General features: G+C 44.8%; 2 non-coding genes across 2 annotated transcripts; both read right to left on the bottom strand.

Annotated features, from left to right (window-relative positions):
• Nucleotides 1-362: 362 nt before the first annotated feature.
• trnad-guc lies at nt 363-434 on the bottom strand. The gene has a single exon. It is a non-coding gene; the product is annotated as a tRNA-Asp (tRNA).
• An 8,662-nt stretch (nt 435-9,096) lies between these two features.
• On the bottom strand, nt 9,097-9,168 carry trnad-guc. Its single transcript has one exon. It is a non-coding gene; the product is annotated as a tRNA-Asp (tRNA).
• Between the last annotated feature and the right edge of the window lie 8,332 nt (nt 9,169-17,500).

Here is a 17,500-nt window from a genome sequence, read left to right as displayed (position 1 = left end):
CAATCCGAGTCCAAATCTCTGTGGAACCTACCAGAGCTTTTTATCTGAGACCCCAAACCTGCCCTTGACAGTGGCTGCTTGGTTTCAACCTTCTTCTCAGGACACAGGGGTTGGAACCACCAATCATCGTCCTGTGAAGAACTGTGGGCAGATCTGGGCGTGGTTGAAGTCAGCCCCTGCTGGACAGATTGTTCCACGTGTCCCGCTTATTTGTGCAAGTGTAACGTTGTAGAACATGCATTATTCAGTTATTGCTAAAGGGATGTGTCGAACCACTTCCCCTGATAGCGTTACCATAAAAACGTCCTTCAAATCAGGTCCTGTGAGATGACGGTGAACCACACTTCGCAAAAAGAGAACTTCTCCCCGTCAGGGAATTGAACCCTGGTCTCCCGCGTGACAGGCGGGGATACTGACCACTATACTAACGAGGACTGTGATGTCCATCGCAGTGGTAGCTCACAAGCTTACACGCGCCGACCAGGACGAATCAAGTCAAAACAAGGCCAACGACGGTTCACGTAAGAGTAATGCATTGGCCGGGAATCGAACCCGGGCCTCCCGCGCGGCAGGCGAGAATTCTTTAGCTAAAATTCTCTAAAACGTTTCCCATTCATTCTCAATGGTAGTGCTAAACCACTACGGATGTAATATTCTAACGGCCTCTGGTAGTTTTTTTTGTCGCTGTTCCGATTTTACCATAGACTCCCATAGAAAAAGAGAGAGGCAACTTTCTGTGAGTCAGTTTACCTCACTTCATCGAACGAAAGAAGACAGCAATATTTTTATCAACGATTGCATGTGAAGTTTCATCATCATCGAGCGGAAAAAACAGGTAAATCTTATTGTTTTAATGCCAGCTACTCTACCTGGAGATGTCACTAAGTGTAGGATATAGAAAACGATTGTACAATTTATAAAGTTTGCTAAGTACCTCACGTACTGTACCAGTACAGTAGTCTGAACTACAGTACAATAGAGCTAGTCGGCTCATATTTCATATTTTACACTGTCTGTATCTGGTTTACTCGCTCACGTTATTGGAACAGTAGTCGGCAATTTATAAAGTTTGCTAAGTACCTCACGTACTGTACCAGTACAGTAGTCTGAACTACAGTACAATAGAGCTAGTCGGCTCATATTTCATATTTTACACTGTCTGTATCTGGTTTACTCGCTCACGTTATTGGAACAGTAGTCGGCTAAACTCAAACTGTATTTAGATCGGTTGCGTCCCATTAACTAGTCGGCTAAAACGGACGATACTGTAGGTTGCTTGATCATGTCATGTTACAATACAGAGGCCAATGAATACATAAATAAATTACAATAACAGTTGTTCTAATAACTAGACTAACTAGCTCACGTTTCATGAGTAGGCTACAGTGGGCAATGTTGAAGAATTTTTAACAGCATAAATAATAACAGATTTAGTATTACAGTATATTGTTTAATTGAAACAATCTAAATAAAATCATTTTTATCACTCTATGCACATTGTCTTTTGTAGAGATCAATATGAAGAAGTTTTTCCCTGGAAAAATGCAAGTCTCCTTCAGAAAAGGCCCGTCTGGGTATTTGAGACAGGACCCCTCTGAAGAAGCTCAGAGGATCAAAGAGAACCCCTCCCCCCAGGACAAGTCTGCACCTCAAAGGGAAGACATGGTGAAAACCAACGCCCACACAGAGGTGTTTCTGAGAGGGGGGGATGTGTCTGACCGGCTGGAGGTGTTAGGTGAATACATCCTCCAGTTTGGAAAATACAAAGGAAAGTCCTTCAGGTGGCTGCTGGAGAATGATGTAGGCTACACCTTGTACCTCATCAACAAGGTAGATCAGGAGCAGACAGCCGGGCAGTTCAACCCAGCGGGCCACAGTAAAGACAGCCTACTGTCCTTCCTGGAGTACACCAAAGGCTTTCAGGAAATTGAGGACCTCCGGAGGTACTCTGTCAAAAGACCCGCTGCACCCGTTGCTTCTGACCATGACAACCTAGTTGGCTTTGGTTCCAGGGCTAAAAGCACCTGGGGGGAGATTTGGAACGGTAGAGCCGATGGGTACGCAGCGTTCATAATGGGAAAGAAGTGCGTGCAGCGCAGCAAAATGCACAATCTGCAGCAGTACCTTATGAAGCAAAGGACCCTGACAGCATCCACACTTCAACCCCTTAATGTTGCCGACTCCAATACCACCTCAACCCCTGCCTCTCATCCTCCAGGTCTGTTCATGTAACATACATCACTTACATAACGGTTTACATATTTGTTCCATACAAATTGTAATGTGACCTTTGTTTTATTTCCTAGTCATAGAGGATGATGAGGATTTGGAGAGGGCAATGCTGAGTCTGTCCTCTTCCAAGTTTGGGACCCAGCTGAGTGAGTTAACTAAAGGAACATGTCCATACTTATTTCAGTCACTTTCATATCAATTCAAATGTATTATTTAAACATAATGCAATGTACTCATTGTCTGTCCAGGTTCACCAGCAGTAGAAGCAGTTGGGACATCGGCTTCATCCACTGCTAGAGGTTAACCATCCATCAGTTTTGGAGGATAATTTGGTCACCCGCAGAATTATCTACCATAACTGAGTTTTAATATGCTTGTTTATTATTTTGGTCGTGTTCTGGCCTGTTCTGATGCTTGTGTTCTTTTGTTCTACTTACTACTGTCTTAAGGATGTAACATGTCAGCGATGAGGGTAAGTGTTTATATTAGTTCTATCTCTGCATGTTTTCTATAAAGCTGTGTCAAGGGTTTGGCATGCCAATTGGACAAGGATGAAAAAGTCTGTAGCACACTTTCATTTAAAATTAAAAACGTAATTTAACTATGACTTCTTTACTTACCTACATGAAAACTGCAGTTTCTCTCTCCTTTGAAATCTAGATGCCAAACCCTTGACTATTTATTATTTTATTTTGGTATTGTCACTGAGCTTTACCTGTTATCATTGAAATATCAAATTGATATAGTTAGATTTTATAGAAGAATATCAAATCTATCTATATACCATTTGATTAAAAAAATCTTCATTTGTATGAATTTTTTTAACTAATCAGAATGCATTTATTAATCAGAATGCAGGGATAGCTTTGTTATTATGTTGATAACAAGTAAGGCAGAAGTGACTCTTACCAATTACACATACAAATAAGATTGGCACGCCAAACTGTGTCGAGGGGTCATATGATAACACTTCGTTTTCCTTAACAGTGAGGAGCAAACCAACAGCTACACTCTCTAGACCAACTGACTGCCCCACAACTGCTTCTCCTTTGCAAGGTTGATATCTGTACATGTATGTCTCATATTTATTTGCTATGAAAGTGTCTCCCATTCATGTTTAAGTTTGTGTTATTTTATCTCCACAAGCTTCCTCCGCTCCAGTGAAGGTCTGCCTACCGGTACCTCCTCAGCTGCTTGCCTTGGGTCAATCTTTGATCCCACTACCAACTTTGTCAGAACACAGTATGTCCTTTCATTTTCAATGGACACAAACTCTTATTTTGTTGTCTATAAACAAGTTAGTTTTCTGAAAAGTAAAACATTGTCATTTCATGCCACTTATTGAGAGAAAAGAGAAACAGAATGTTTTCACGGCCGATTAAATGTTAATATCTCAATCTGGTTTTTGCTTTTTCACAGCTCTGTCACACCCTGCTCCTCCAGTAGACCCTGCATCCAGTGAACAGCCTGCACCCTCTCCTGCAGTATCCAATAGTGTCCCTAGCTATGACTCGGATGTCTGTCGCTGGACCTGCTCCAATCAGCAGCGGATCTGGATTAAGACGGAGATGGAAGCTTTGGGGCTGTGGCCAGGTTCACGCCCAGTACGCCATCTGATGAAGATGGTCTCTTTGTGGCGCTACCCACCTCAGCCAGAGCTTATTGAGACCTCTTCTGACCTGCCCTCCCCCAAATATTTCCAGCTCCATCCGTTTTTCATCTGGAAACCAGAGAATGACATCATGGAGCGCCTAAGAAACAATTACGTGCTCCCATGTCTCCATGGTTGTCCGCAGCCGATGATAGCATCGGCGGGGGTGGGGAGGCCTCGTGTCATTGTTGGCATGAGTGGCCAATATTACATTTTTGCATCCCGTCTGTGCTGCAAGACCTGCAGGAAGTACTGGTTTGCTGACAACCCTCAGTGGTTGGACAAACTTCCGCAGCGCTTCACTAACATCCTGCCAGCCTTTCTAACCTACAAAAAGGCCATCTGCAAAACGGTGTTGCATGAGCTGAGGCGCACGGGTAAATCACCCAATGACATGGCCAAACAGGTGACGGAGATGCTGCACCTAAAATATGAGCAAGCTCATCTCTCCTACCTGCACTGTGTGCAGAATGTCCAGGACACAGAGGTGGGCTTGGGTGGCCAGAAAACGATCAGTGCCTTCATCAGGGGGCACAACCAGGTGCCTCCTTTTGGAGGTTATGAAGACGCTGATGGTTGGAGTGGAGTGTCAGTGTCTGCACAATACCTGACAGACTGCTTGCTCCAGGAGTTTCGACGCCAGGAGCCAGCAATCAACAAGCTCCTACAGGGGACCTTTGGGCAGGTGTTGAGATCTGACCACACGCGCAAGATTGCCAGAAAGGTTACACTCTCCTCAGGGGCCATGTCATCCTACGCCATCATGAACGAGAACTGGATGATCCTCTCCTGGGTGATGGTGCAGTCAGAGGCTGAGCGCTCCTTGGAGCCAATGTATGAAGGTCTGGCCAACCGCTACACTGCTGCTGGACTGGACATGGCCAAGTACCACTGGGTGGACAGGTATGGCTATTATATAGCACACAATTCATAAGACATGTAAATCATATAATGTGAATGTAACTACATTTCTGTTGTAAATGTAGCCCATATATTTGCATATTTCTCATTTAGTTTTCTTCCATTTTGGTAATTGTGTAGGGACTGCTGTGCAGCATTCAGGATTCCAGACTCCCACCCTGGTGAACATCTAGTGTGGGATGCTTGGAAGACCACAGAGGCTGTGTTGGCAGAGGTCACTGCAGGGGAGCTGTCCAACACCTGTGCCTCAAGGTCAAAATTCAACCCGGACATAGAAATGAAGCTGGACCTGTTTCACTGCATGAGGCGTTTTTGCAGGGAGTGTGTGTCTGAGCATCATTCCCTGTACAGTTCCTTCTGCCAGTTCCTCTCCGCTGCCTTCCTTGTGGTCGACCAGGAAGATCTGCAGAGGCTGAAAGTTGCATACACTTTCTGTGGCATTGTGCCTCCAAACCCCACCAAGCAGCACATCCGGGATCACTGCAGGACCAAGATCCCTCAGCCTCAGGAGCTGGTGACCAGGATAGAGGAGGTTCTTCAGCACTTCCAAATGTCCAAGGACCCAGACAATGTCCCGCTCTTCAAGCCAACAATGTTGAAGACCTGGAGGATCCAGCGGGTCCACATACTGAGGGGCTGCCTCAGTGACCCAGAGCTGAAAGACGGGATCATGTACAGGTATGGGGGAACCTTACAGCTGAATCATGTCCAGGGGGAGGGAGCCAGAGTGCCCATCTGGATCCCAGTCCGAGGCACTTCCCAGCAGGAAGGCTACCACTTTCACCAGGCCCAATGGGTGACTGGCAACCGTGTCTCCCCTGAGCTGTTCCAGGCCCAGGGTATGACTGGAGTGGCACGCTGGAACTTTGAGAGGCTGGTGGACCTGAAACAGCCTGATGTCCTCCTTCCAGCGATGTTTGACCCTGTGCTCATGATGGAGCTGAATGCAGCCTCTGTAAGGGTGACAGGCCAGCCCAAGTACAAAGCCTTGTACGCCTCAAACAGGGACACTGGAGAAATGTTTGGGTTGAAATACCTGGAACCTGGCTGTCGTCCGGTACCTATCGACTGGGACAAATACAGAACCCCTGGCCCCGCTCAGCCCTGTCCCCCTACGACTGCAAACACCCAGTCCTCACTACAGTCCTCCAGCGAGCCCTCCATAGCGCTCTTTCATTGTCCTGCGCCTCTCCCCCCTGCTGCACTGAATCCTAAGCGTGAGAGTTCAGAGGAACCCCAGGACAATACAGGTAATTTTAGATTGTTCAGTTCTTTAGTATTAGACTTTAATTTAAACATTAAAGTTTTTTTTTCAAGATACGTATATGTTTTTTGTATGCACCTTCCTGCTACAGTAAATGCCTTGTTTTGTGAACTTACATAGCAAATAAAACAAATTCTGATTCTGAAAGGAACATTTTGAATTGTACACATATTTACACGTACAGACATCCATGTGTGGTTTTCAAAAACAAACTATACACTGTATTTACTAACAATAAACTGTATCCAATTTATTTCTCAGCTGTGCCATACACACCGACCCTTCCAATGGCTGCCTCTCCTCGGAGTGCCCGCACCGGGCCTGTTAAAACTGGAGGCCGGGTCTTTGTGCTCGACCACACCAGGTGGACTAGCCCTATGAAAGTGGCCATTGATGGTCTGCTCACCACGTACCATGGACAGAAGGACATGCTGAGGCTTGTGGACCATGAGTATGCAGCCATGGTCCACAGTTCCATCACTGACCCAAACTCCCTCCTACACCCGACAACACGGCTGCACATCTGCAGATATATAAAATATCTGGCCAAGCTGCAGAACACCAGCTCCTCACTTAATGTCAGTCCAGAAAAGCTGCTGGAAACCCAACAGCTGTGGCAGCGCTTGACTGAGAACAGTGACACTGTCACTGTGCCTGTAACCACCCTCTCACCTGCCACTGTGAATCCTCCAGCCAAGGCATCGCCACTGACAGAGGAAACGATTGAGAGAATGGTGAGTGACATTCTGCAAAGACAGCAGCAGCAACAGCAACAGCAACAAGCCAGAGGACAAAAGAAGAAAACAAAAACCTGTCTTTCCTGTGGCCAGCCCAAGTCCCGGTTTGAAAACGATGGCTCATCCATTCATTTTTTTTACCAAAATGGGCCATCCAGGTACTTTTACTGCTCAACCAAAGTCCACCAAAAATATGGGGCAGAGGGACTTACAAACCCCAGGATGGAATTGGTGGACTTCATGGACACCCCATTTTTTGAGCGGGAGCTTGCTGCAACGCAGCAAAAAGTGCAGGGCCAGAAGGCCAAAAGGAAGGCAGCAGATGTGCCACCACAGGGGCGGCTGTGCAGGTTCTGCCACCGTGTCTTGAAACAAGGCCCTGATAGCCCTCATGTCCACACAGGATTCCCAGGAGTGGCAGGGAAGTATGTCTACTGTCCTGCTAAGGTGTTCTCCCTATGTCAGGACCAAGGCATGGAGAAGGAGCTGATCTGGGGGGACTTCAAGGGTTCAGCCTTTTATGAGGCAGAGAGGTTGAGATGGCTGGCTGAGAAGGGGAAATGAATAGGAGAGTGTACATAATGGTGTGTAATTAGTAATGTGCACATAATCTTGTGTAAATAATAGCCGTGTGAATAGGGATGTAAAATAATAGAAACTGTGAAAGGGTGTGTCATTGTAGAGTGTAAATAATGATGTGTAATTAGTTATGTGCACATAATTGTGTGTAAATAATAGTGATGTAAAATAATAGAAACTGTGAAAGGGTGTGTCATAGTAGAGTGTAAATAATGATGTGTAATTAGTCATGTGCACATAATTGTGTGTAAATAATAGTGATGTAAAATAATAGAAACTGTGAAAGGGTGTGTCATAGTAGAGTGTAAATAATGATGTGTAATTAGTCATGTGCACATAATTGTGTGTAAATAATAGTGATGTAAAATAATAGAAACTGTGAAAGGGTGTGTCATAGTAGAGTGTAAATAATGATGTGTAATTAGTCATGTGCACATAATTGTGTGTAAATAATAGTGATGTAAAATAATAGAAACTGTGAAAGGGTGTGTCATAGTAGAGTGTAAATAATGATGTGTAATTAGTCATGTGCACATAATTGTGTGTAAATAATAGTGATGTAAAATAATAGAAACTGTGAAAGGGTGTGTCATAGTAGAGTGTAAATAATGATGTGTAATTAGTCATGTGCACATAATTGTGTGTAAATAATAGTGATGTAAAATGAAAAGTTTCATATTTGGACTGACTTGATATTTAAGCTATATAAATTACTTCATTTTACAAAAACTTAGTACAAAAAACATACCAGGGCTTAAAAATAAATCAGCTTTTGGGGAATTGAACCCTGGTCTCCGGCATGACAAAAACAGACACGTAAAATCCCGTTTTTTCTGTTACACCTATCCGTAACTGGCCCCCGCGTGGCAGGCGGGAATTCTACCACTGAACCACCAATGCCTGCTCTTTGTGCCGGGCGGGACGTCACGCCACCGAACGCGGTCTCGCCGTCACGCTAGGACGGGCGGCGAGAGGGTGGGACATGTCGACTTGCACTAAAAGCCAGAGAAATGCACAGTGTCTTTCGTGAGTCTTTCCATAAGCCTCAAGGCGGGGGTTCCATGGTGTAACGGTCAGCACTCTGGACTCTGAATCCAGCAATCCAAGTTCAAATCTCGGTGGAACCTACAAGAGCCTGAGACCACTGAACCACCAATGCCTGCGCTTTGTGTCGGGCGGGACGTCACGCCACCGAACGCGGTCTCGCCGTCACGCTAGGACGGGCGGCGAGAGGGTGGGACATGTCGACTTGCACTAAAAGCCAGAGAGATGCACAGTGTCTTTCGTGAGTCTTTCCATAAGTCTCAGGGCGTGGGTTCCATGGTGTAACGGTCTGGACTCTGAATCCACCAATCCGAGTCCAAATCTCTGTGGAACCTACCAGAGCTTTTTATCTGAGACCCCAAACCTGCCCTTGACAGTGGCTGCTTGGTTTCAACCTTCTTCTCAGGACACAGGGGTTGGAACCACCAATCATCGTCCTGTGAAGAACTGTGGGCAGATCTGGGCGTGGTTGAAGTCAGCCCCTGCTGGACAGATTGTTCCACGTGTCCCGCTTATTTGTGCAAGTGTAACGTTGTAGAACATGCATTATTCAGTTATTGCTAAAGGGATGTGTCGAACCACTTCCCCTGATAGCGTTACCATAAAAACGTCCTTCAAATCAGGTCCTGTGAGATGACGGTGAACCACACTTCGCAAAAAGAGAACTTCTCCCCGTCAGGGAATTGAACCCTGGTCTCCCGCGTGACAGGCGGGGATACTGACCACTATACTAACGAGGACTGTGATGTCCATCGCAGTGGTAGCTCACAAGCTTACACGCGCCGACCAGGACGAATCAAGTCAAAACAAGGCCAACGACGGTTCACGTAAGAGTAATGCATTGGCCGGGAATCGAACCCGGGCCTCCCGCGCGGCAGGCGAGAATTCTTTAGCTAAAATTCTCTAAAACGTTTCCCATTCATTCTCAATGGTAGTGCTAAACCACTACGGATGTAATATTCTAACGGCCTCTGGTAGTTTTTTTTGTCGCTGTTCCGATTTTACCATAGACTCCCATAGAAAAAGAGAGAGGCAACTTTCTGTGAGTCAGTTTACCTCACTTCATCGAACGAAAGAAGACAGCAATATTTTTATCAACGATTGCATGTGAAGTTTCATCATCATCGAGCGGAAAAAACAGGTAAATCTTATTGTTTTAATGCCAGCTACTCTACCTGGAGATGTCACTAAGTGTAGGATATAGAAAACGATTGTACAATTTATAAAGTTTGCTAAGTACCTCACGTACTGTACCAGTACAGTAGTCTGAACTACAGTACAATAGAGCTAGTCGGCTCATATTTCATATTTTACACTGTCTGTATCTGGTTTACTCGCTCACGTTATTGGAACAGTAGTCGGCAATTTATAAAGTTTGCTAAGTACCTCACGTACTGTACCAGTACAGTAGTCTGAACTACAGTACAATAGAGCTAGTCGGCTCATATTTCATATTTTACACTGTCTGTATCTGGTTTACTCGCTCACGTTATTGGAACAGTAGTCGGCTAAACTCAAACTGTATTTAGATCGGTTGCGTCCCATTAACTAGTCGGCTAAAACGGACGATACTGTAGGTTGCTTGATCATGTCATGTTACAATACAGAGGCCAATGAATACATAAATAAATTACAATGACAGTTGTTCTAATAACTAGACTAACTAGCTCACGTTTCATGAGTAGGCTACAGTGGGCAATGTTGAAGAATTTTTAACAGCATAAATAATAACAGATTTAGTATTACAGTATATTGTTTAATTGAAACAATCTAAATAAAATCATTTTTATCACTCTATGCACATTGTCTTTTGTAGAGATCAATATGAAGAAGTTTTTCCCTGGAAAAATGCAAGTCTCCTTCAGAAAAGGCCCGTCTGGGTATTTGAGACAGGACCCCTCTGAAGAAGCTCAGAGGATCAAAGAGAACCCCTCCCCCCAGGACAAGTCTGCACCTCAAAGGGAAGACATGGTGAAAACCAACGCCCACACAGAGGTGTTTCTGAGAGGGGGGGATGTGTCTGACCGGCTGGAGGTGTTAGGTGAATACATCCTCCAGTTTGGAAAATACAAAGGAAAGTCCTTCAGGTGGCTGCTGGAGAATGATGTAGGCTACACCTTGTACCTCATCAACAAGGTAGATCAGGAGCAGACAGCCGGGCAGTTCAACCCAGCGGGCCACAGTAAAGACAGCCTACTGTCCTTCCTGGAGTACACCAAAGGCTTTCAGGAAATTGAGGACCTCCGGAGGTACTCTGTCAAAAGACCCGCTGCACCCGTTGCTTCTGACCATGACAACCTAGTTGGCTTTGGTTCCAGGGCTAAAAGCACCTGGGGGGAGATTTGGAACGGTAGAGCCGATGGGTACGCAGCGTTCATAATGGGAAAGAAGTGCGTGCAGCGCAGCAAAATGCACAATCTGCAGCAGTACCTTATGAAGCAAAGGACCCTGACAGCATCCACACTTCAACCCCTTAATGTTGCCGACTCCAATACCACCTCAACCCCTGCCTCTCATCCTCCAGGTCTGTTCATGTAACATACATCACTTACATAACGGTTTACATATTTGTTCCATACAAATTGTAATGTGACCTTTGTTTTATTTCCTAGTCATAGAGGATGATGAGGATTTGGAGAGGGCAATGCTGAGTCTGTCCTCTTCCAAGTTTGGGACCCAGCTGAGTGAGTTAACTAAAGGAACATGTCCATACTTATTTCAGTCACTTTCATATCAATTCAAATGTATTATTTAAACATAATGCAATGTACTCATTGTCTGTCCAGGTTCACCAGCAGTAGAAGCAGTTGGGACATCGGCTTCATCCACTGCTAGAGGTTAACCATCCATCAGTTTTGGAGGATAATTTGGTCACCCGCAGAATTATCTACCATAACTGAGTTTTAATATGCTTGTTTATTATTTTGGTCGTGTTCTGGCCTGTTCTGATGCTTGTGTTCTTTTGTTCTACTTACTACTGTCTTAAGGATGTAACATGTCAGCGATGAGGGTAAGTGTTTATATTAGTTCTATCTCTGCATGTTTTCTATAAAGCTGTGTCAAGGGTTTGGCATGCCAATTGGACAAGGATGAAAAAGTCTGTAGCACACTTTCATTTAAAATTAAAAACGTAATTTAACTATGACTTCTTTACTTACCTACATGAAAACTGCAGTTTCTCTCTCCTTTGAAATCTAGATGCCAAACCCTTGACTATTTATTATTTTATTTTGGTATTGTCACTGAGCTTTACCTGTTATCATTGAAATATCAAATTGATATAGTTAGATTTTATAGAAGAATATCAAATCTATCTATATACCATTTGATTAAAAAAATCTTCATTTGTATTAATTTTTTTAACTAATCAGAATGCATTTATTAATCAGAATGCAGGGATAGCTTTGTTATTATGTTGATAACAAGTAAGGCAGAAGTGACTCTTACCAATTACACATACAAATAAGATTGGCACGCCAAACTGTGTCGAGGGGTCAGATGATAACACTTCGTTTTCCTTAACAGTGAGGAGCAAACCAACAGCTACACTCTCTAGACCAACTGACTGCCCCACAACTGCTTCTCCTTTGCAAGGTTGATATCTGTACATGTATGTCTCATATTTATTTGCTATGAAAGTGTCTCCCATTCATGTTTAAGTTTGTGTTATTTTATCTCCACAAGCTTCCTCCGCTCCAGTGAAGGTCTGCCTACCGGTACCTCCTCAGCTGCTTGCCTTGGGTCAATCTTTGATCCCACTACCAACTTTGTCAGAACACAGTATGTCCTTTCATTTTCAATGGACACAAACTCTTATTTTGTTGTCTATAAACAAGTTAGTTTTCTGAAAAGTAAAACATTGTCATTTCATGCCACTTATTGAGAGAAAAGAGAAACAGAATGTTTTCACGGCCGATTAAATGTTAATATCTCAATCTGGTTTTTGCTTTTTCACAGCTCTGTCACACCCTGCTCCTCCAGTAGACCCTGCATCCAGTGAACAGCCTGCACCCTCTCCTGCAGTATCCAATAGTGTCCCTAGCTATGACTCGGATGTCTGTCGCTGGACCTGCTCCAATCAGCAGCGGATCTGGATTAAGACGGAGATGGAAGCTTTGGGGCTGTGGCCAGGTTCACGCCCAGTACGCCATCTGATGAAGATGGTCTCTTTGTGGCGCTACCCACCTCAGCCAGAGCTTATTGAGACCTCTTCTGACCTGCCCTCCCCCAAATATTTCCAGCTCCATCCGTTTTTCATCTGGAAACCAGAGAATGACATCATGGAGCGCCTAAGAAACAATTACGTGCTCCCATGTCTCCATGGTTGTCCGCAGCCGATGATAGCATCGGCGGGGGTGGGGAGGCCTCGTGTCATTGTTGGCATGAGTGGCCAATATTACATTTTTGCATCCCGTCTGTGCTGCAAGACCTGCAGGAAGTACTGGTTTGCTGACAACCCTCAGTGGTTGGACAAACTTCCGCAGCGCTTCACTAACATCCTGCCAGCCTTTCTAACCTACAAAAAGGCCATCTGCAAAACGGTGTTGCATGAGCTGAGGCGCACGGGTAAATCACCCAATGACATGGCCAAACAGGTGACGGAGATGCTGCACCTAAAATATGAGCAAGCTCATCTCTCCTACCTGCACTGTGTGCAGAATGTCCAGGACACAGAGGTGGGCTTGGGTGGCCAGAAAACGATCAGTGCCTTCATCAGGGGGCACAACCAGGTGCCTCCTTTTGGAGGTTATGAAGACGCTGATGGTTGGAGTGGAGTGTCAGTGTCTGCACAATACCTGACAGACTGCTTGCTCCAGGAGTTTCGACGCCAGGAGCCAGCAATCAACAAGCTCCTACAGGGGACCTTTGGGCAGGTGTTGAGATCTGACCACACGCGCAAGATTGCCAGAAAGGTTACACTCTCCTCAGGGGCCATGTCATCCTACGCCATCATGAACGAGAACTGGATGATCCTCTCCTGGGTGATGGTGCAGTCAGAGGCTGAGCGCTCCTTGGAGCCAATGTATGAAGGTCTGGCCAACCGCTACACTGCTGCTGGACTGGACATGGCCAAGTACCACTGGGTGGACAGGTATGGCTATTATATAGCACACAATTCATAAGACATGTAAATCATATAATGTGAATGTAACTACATTTCTGTTGTAAATGTAGCCCATATATTTGCATATTTCTCATTTAGTTTTCTTCCATTTTGGTAATTGTGTAGGGACTGCTGTGCAGCATTCAGGATTCCAGACTCCCACCCTGGTGAACATCTAGTGTGGGATGCTTGGAAGACCACAGAGGCTGTGTTGGCAGAGGTCACTGCAGGGGAGCTGTCCAACACCTGTGCCTCAAGGTCAAAATTCAACCCGGACATAGAAATGAAGCTGGACCTGTTTCACTGCATGAGGCGTTTTTGCAGGGAGTGTGTGTCTGAGCATCATTCCCTGTACAGTTCCTTCTGCCAGTTCCTCTCCGCTGCCTTCCTTGTGGTCGACCAGGAAGATCTGCAGAGGCTGAAAGTTGCATACACTTTCTGTGGCATTGTGCCTCCAAACCCCACCAAGCAGCACATCCGGGATCACTGCAGGACCAAGATCCCTCAGCCTCAGGAGCTGGTGACCAGGATAGAGGAGGTTCTTCAGCACTTCCAAATGTCCAAGGACCCAGACAATGTCCCGCTCTTCAAGCCAACAATGTTGAAGACCTGGAGGATCCAGCGGGTCCACATACTGAGGGGCTGCCTCAGTGACCCAGAGCTGAAAGACGGGATCATGTACAGGTATGGGGGAACCTTACAGCTGAATCATGTCCAGGGGGAGGGAGCCAGAGTGCCCATCTGGATCCCAGTCCGAGGCACTTCCCAGCAGGAAGGCTACCAGGCTACCACTTTCACCAGGCCCAATGGGTGACTGGAACTTTGAGAGGCTGGTGGACCTGAAACAGCCTGATGTCCTCCTTCCAGCGATGTTTGACCCTGTGCTCATGATGGAGCTGAATGCAGCCTCTGTAAGGGTGACAGGCCAGCCCAAGTACAAAGCCTTGTACGCCTCAAACAGGGACACTGGAGAAATGTTTGGGTTGAAATACCTGGAACCTGGCTGTCGTCCGGTACCTATCGACTGGGACAAATACAGAACCCCTGGCCCCGCTCAGCCCTGTCCCCCTACGACTGCAAACACCCAGTCCTCACTACAGTCCTCCAGCGAGCCCTCCATAGCGCTCTTTCATTGTCCTGCGCCTCTCCCCCCTGCTGCACTGAATCCTAAGCGTGAGAGTTCAGAGGAACCCCAGGACAATACAGGTAATTTTAGATTGTTCAGTTCTTTAGTATTAGACTTTAATTTAAACATTAAAGTTTTTTTTTCAAGATACGTATATGTTTATTGTATGCACCTTCCTGCTACAGTAAATGCCTTGTTTTGTGAACTTACATAGCAAATAAAACAAATTCTGATTCTGAAAGGAACATTTTGAATTGTACACATATTTACACGTACAGACATCCATGTGTGGTTTTCAAAAACAAACTATACACTGTATTTACTAACAATAAACTGTATCCAATTTATTTCTCAGCTGTGCCATACACACCGACCCTTCCAATGGCTGCCTCTCCTCGGAGTGCCCGCACCGGGCCTGTTAAAACTGGAGGCCGGGTCTTTGTGCTCGACCACACCAGGTGGACTAGCCCTATGAAAGTGGCCATTGATGGTCTGCTCACCACGTACCATGGACAGAAGGACATGCTGAGGCTTGTGGACCATGAGTATGCAGCCATGGTCCACAGTTCCATCACTGACCCAAACTCCCTCCTACACCCGACAACACGGCTGCACATCTGCAGATATATAAAATATCTGGCCAAGCTGCAGAACACCAGCTCCTCACTTAATGTCAGTCCAGAAAAGCTGCTGGAAACCCAACAGCTGTGGCAGCGCTTGACTGAGAACAGTGACACTGTCACTGTGCCTGTAACCACCCTCTCACCTGCCACTGTGAATCCTCCAGCCAAGGCATCGCCACTGACAGAGGAAACGATTGAGAGAATGGTGAGTGACATTCTGCAAAGACAGCAGCAGCAACAGCAACAGCAACAAGCCAGAGGACAAAAGAAGAAAACAAAAACCTGTCTTTCCTGTGGCCAGCCCAAGTCCCGGTTTGAAAACGATGGCTCATCCATTCATTTTTTTTACCAAAATGGGCCATCCAGGTACTTTTACTGCTCAACCAAAGTCCACCAAAAATATGGGGCAGAGGGACTTACAAACCCCAGGATGGAATTGGTGGACTTCATGGACACCCCATTTTTTGAGCGGGAGCTTGCTGCAACGCAGCAAAAAGTGCAGGGCCAGAAGGCCAAAAGGAAGGCAGCAGATGTGCCACCACAGGGGCGGCTGTGCAGGTTCTGCCACCGTGTCTTGAAACAAGGCCCTGATAGCCCTCATGTCCACACAGGATTCCCAGGAGTGGCAGGGAAGTATGTCTACTGTCCTGCTAAGGTGTTCTCCCTATATCAGGACCAAGGCATGGAGAAGGAGCTGATCTGGGGGGACTTCAAGGGTTCAGCCTTTTATGAGGCAGAGAGGTTGAGATGGCTGGCTGAGAAGGGGAAATGAATAGGAGAGTGTAAATAATGGTGTGTAATTAGTAATGTGCACATAATCTTGTGTAAATAATAGCCGTGTGAATAGGGATGTAAAATAATAGAAACTGTGAAAGGGTGTGTCATAGTAGAGTGTAAATAATGATGTGTAATTAGTCATGTGCACATAATTGTGTGTAAATAATAGTGATGTAAAATAATAGAAACTGTGAAAGGGTGTGTCATAGTAGAGTGTAAATAATGATGTGTAATTAGTCATGTGCACATAATTGTGTGTAAATAATAGTGATGTAAAATAATAGAAACTGTGAAAGGGTGTGTCATAGTAGAGTGTAAATAATGATGTGTAATTAGTCATGTGCACATAATTGTGTGTAAATAATAGTGATGTAAAATAATAGAAACTGTGAAAGGGTGTGTCATAGTAGAGTGTAAATAATGATGTGTAATTAGTCATGTGCACATAATTGTGTGTAAATAATAGTGATGTAAAATAATAGAAACTGTGAAAGGGTGTGTCATAGTAGAGTGTAAATAATGATGTGTAATTAGTCATGTGCACATAATTGTGTGTAAATAATAGTGATGTAAAATAATAGAAACTGTGAAAGGGTGTGTCATAGTAGAGTGTAAATAATGATGTGTAATTAGTCATGTGCACATAATTGTGTGTAAATAATAGTGATGTAAAATAATAGAAACTGTGAAAGGGTGTGTCATAGTAGAGTGTAAATAATGATGTGTAATTAGTCATGTGCACATAATTGTGTGTAAATAATAGTGATGTAAAATAATAGAAACTGTGAAAGGGTGTGTCATAGTAGAGTGTAAATAATGATGTGTAATTAGTCATGTGCACATCATTGTGTGTAAATAATAGTGATGTAAAATAATAGAAACTGTGAAAGGGTGTGTCATAGTAGAGTGTAAATAATGATGTGTAATTAGTCATGTGCACATAATTGTAAATAGTTTTTTGCCTTTGAACTTGAGTCTTAATACACTATAAAACAAAGTTCAGATTTCAGCATGAGTTGTCTTGGATTTATTGCTATCATCTATACAGAACACAGAAAACATAAAAAAAAAAACTATGGATGACAAAAGTTTCATATTTGGACTGACTTGATATTTAAGCTATATAAATTACTTCATTTTACAAAAACTTAGTACAAAAAACATACCAGGGCTTAAAAATAAATCAGCTTTTGGGGAATTGAACCCCGGTCTCCGGCATGACAAAAACAGACACGTAAAATCCCGTTTTTTCTGTTACACCTATCCGTAACTGGCCCCCGCGTGACAGGCGAGAATTCTACCACTGAACCACCAATGCCTGCTCTTTGTGCCGGGCGGGACGTCACGCCACCGAACGCGGTCTCGCCGTCACGCTAGGACGGGCGGCGAGAGGGTGGGACGTGTTGACTTGCACTAAAAGCCAGAGAGATCCACAGTGTCTT

This window comes from Hypomesus transpacificus, unplaced genomic scaffold (genome assembly GCF_021917145.1).
Source record: "Hypomesus transpacificus isolate Combined female unplaced genomic scaffold, fHypTra1 scaffold_60, whole genome shotgun sequence".
Taxonomy (NCBI): domain Eukaryota; kingdom Metazoa; phylum Chordata; class Actinopteri; order Osmeriformes; family Osmeridae; genus Hypomesus; species Hypomesus transpacificus.
This window is presented reverse-complemented; position numbering and strand designations above follow the sequence as displayed.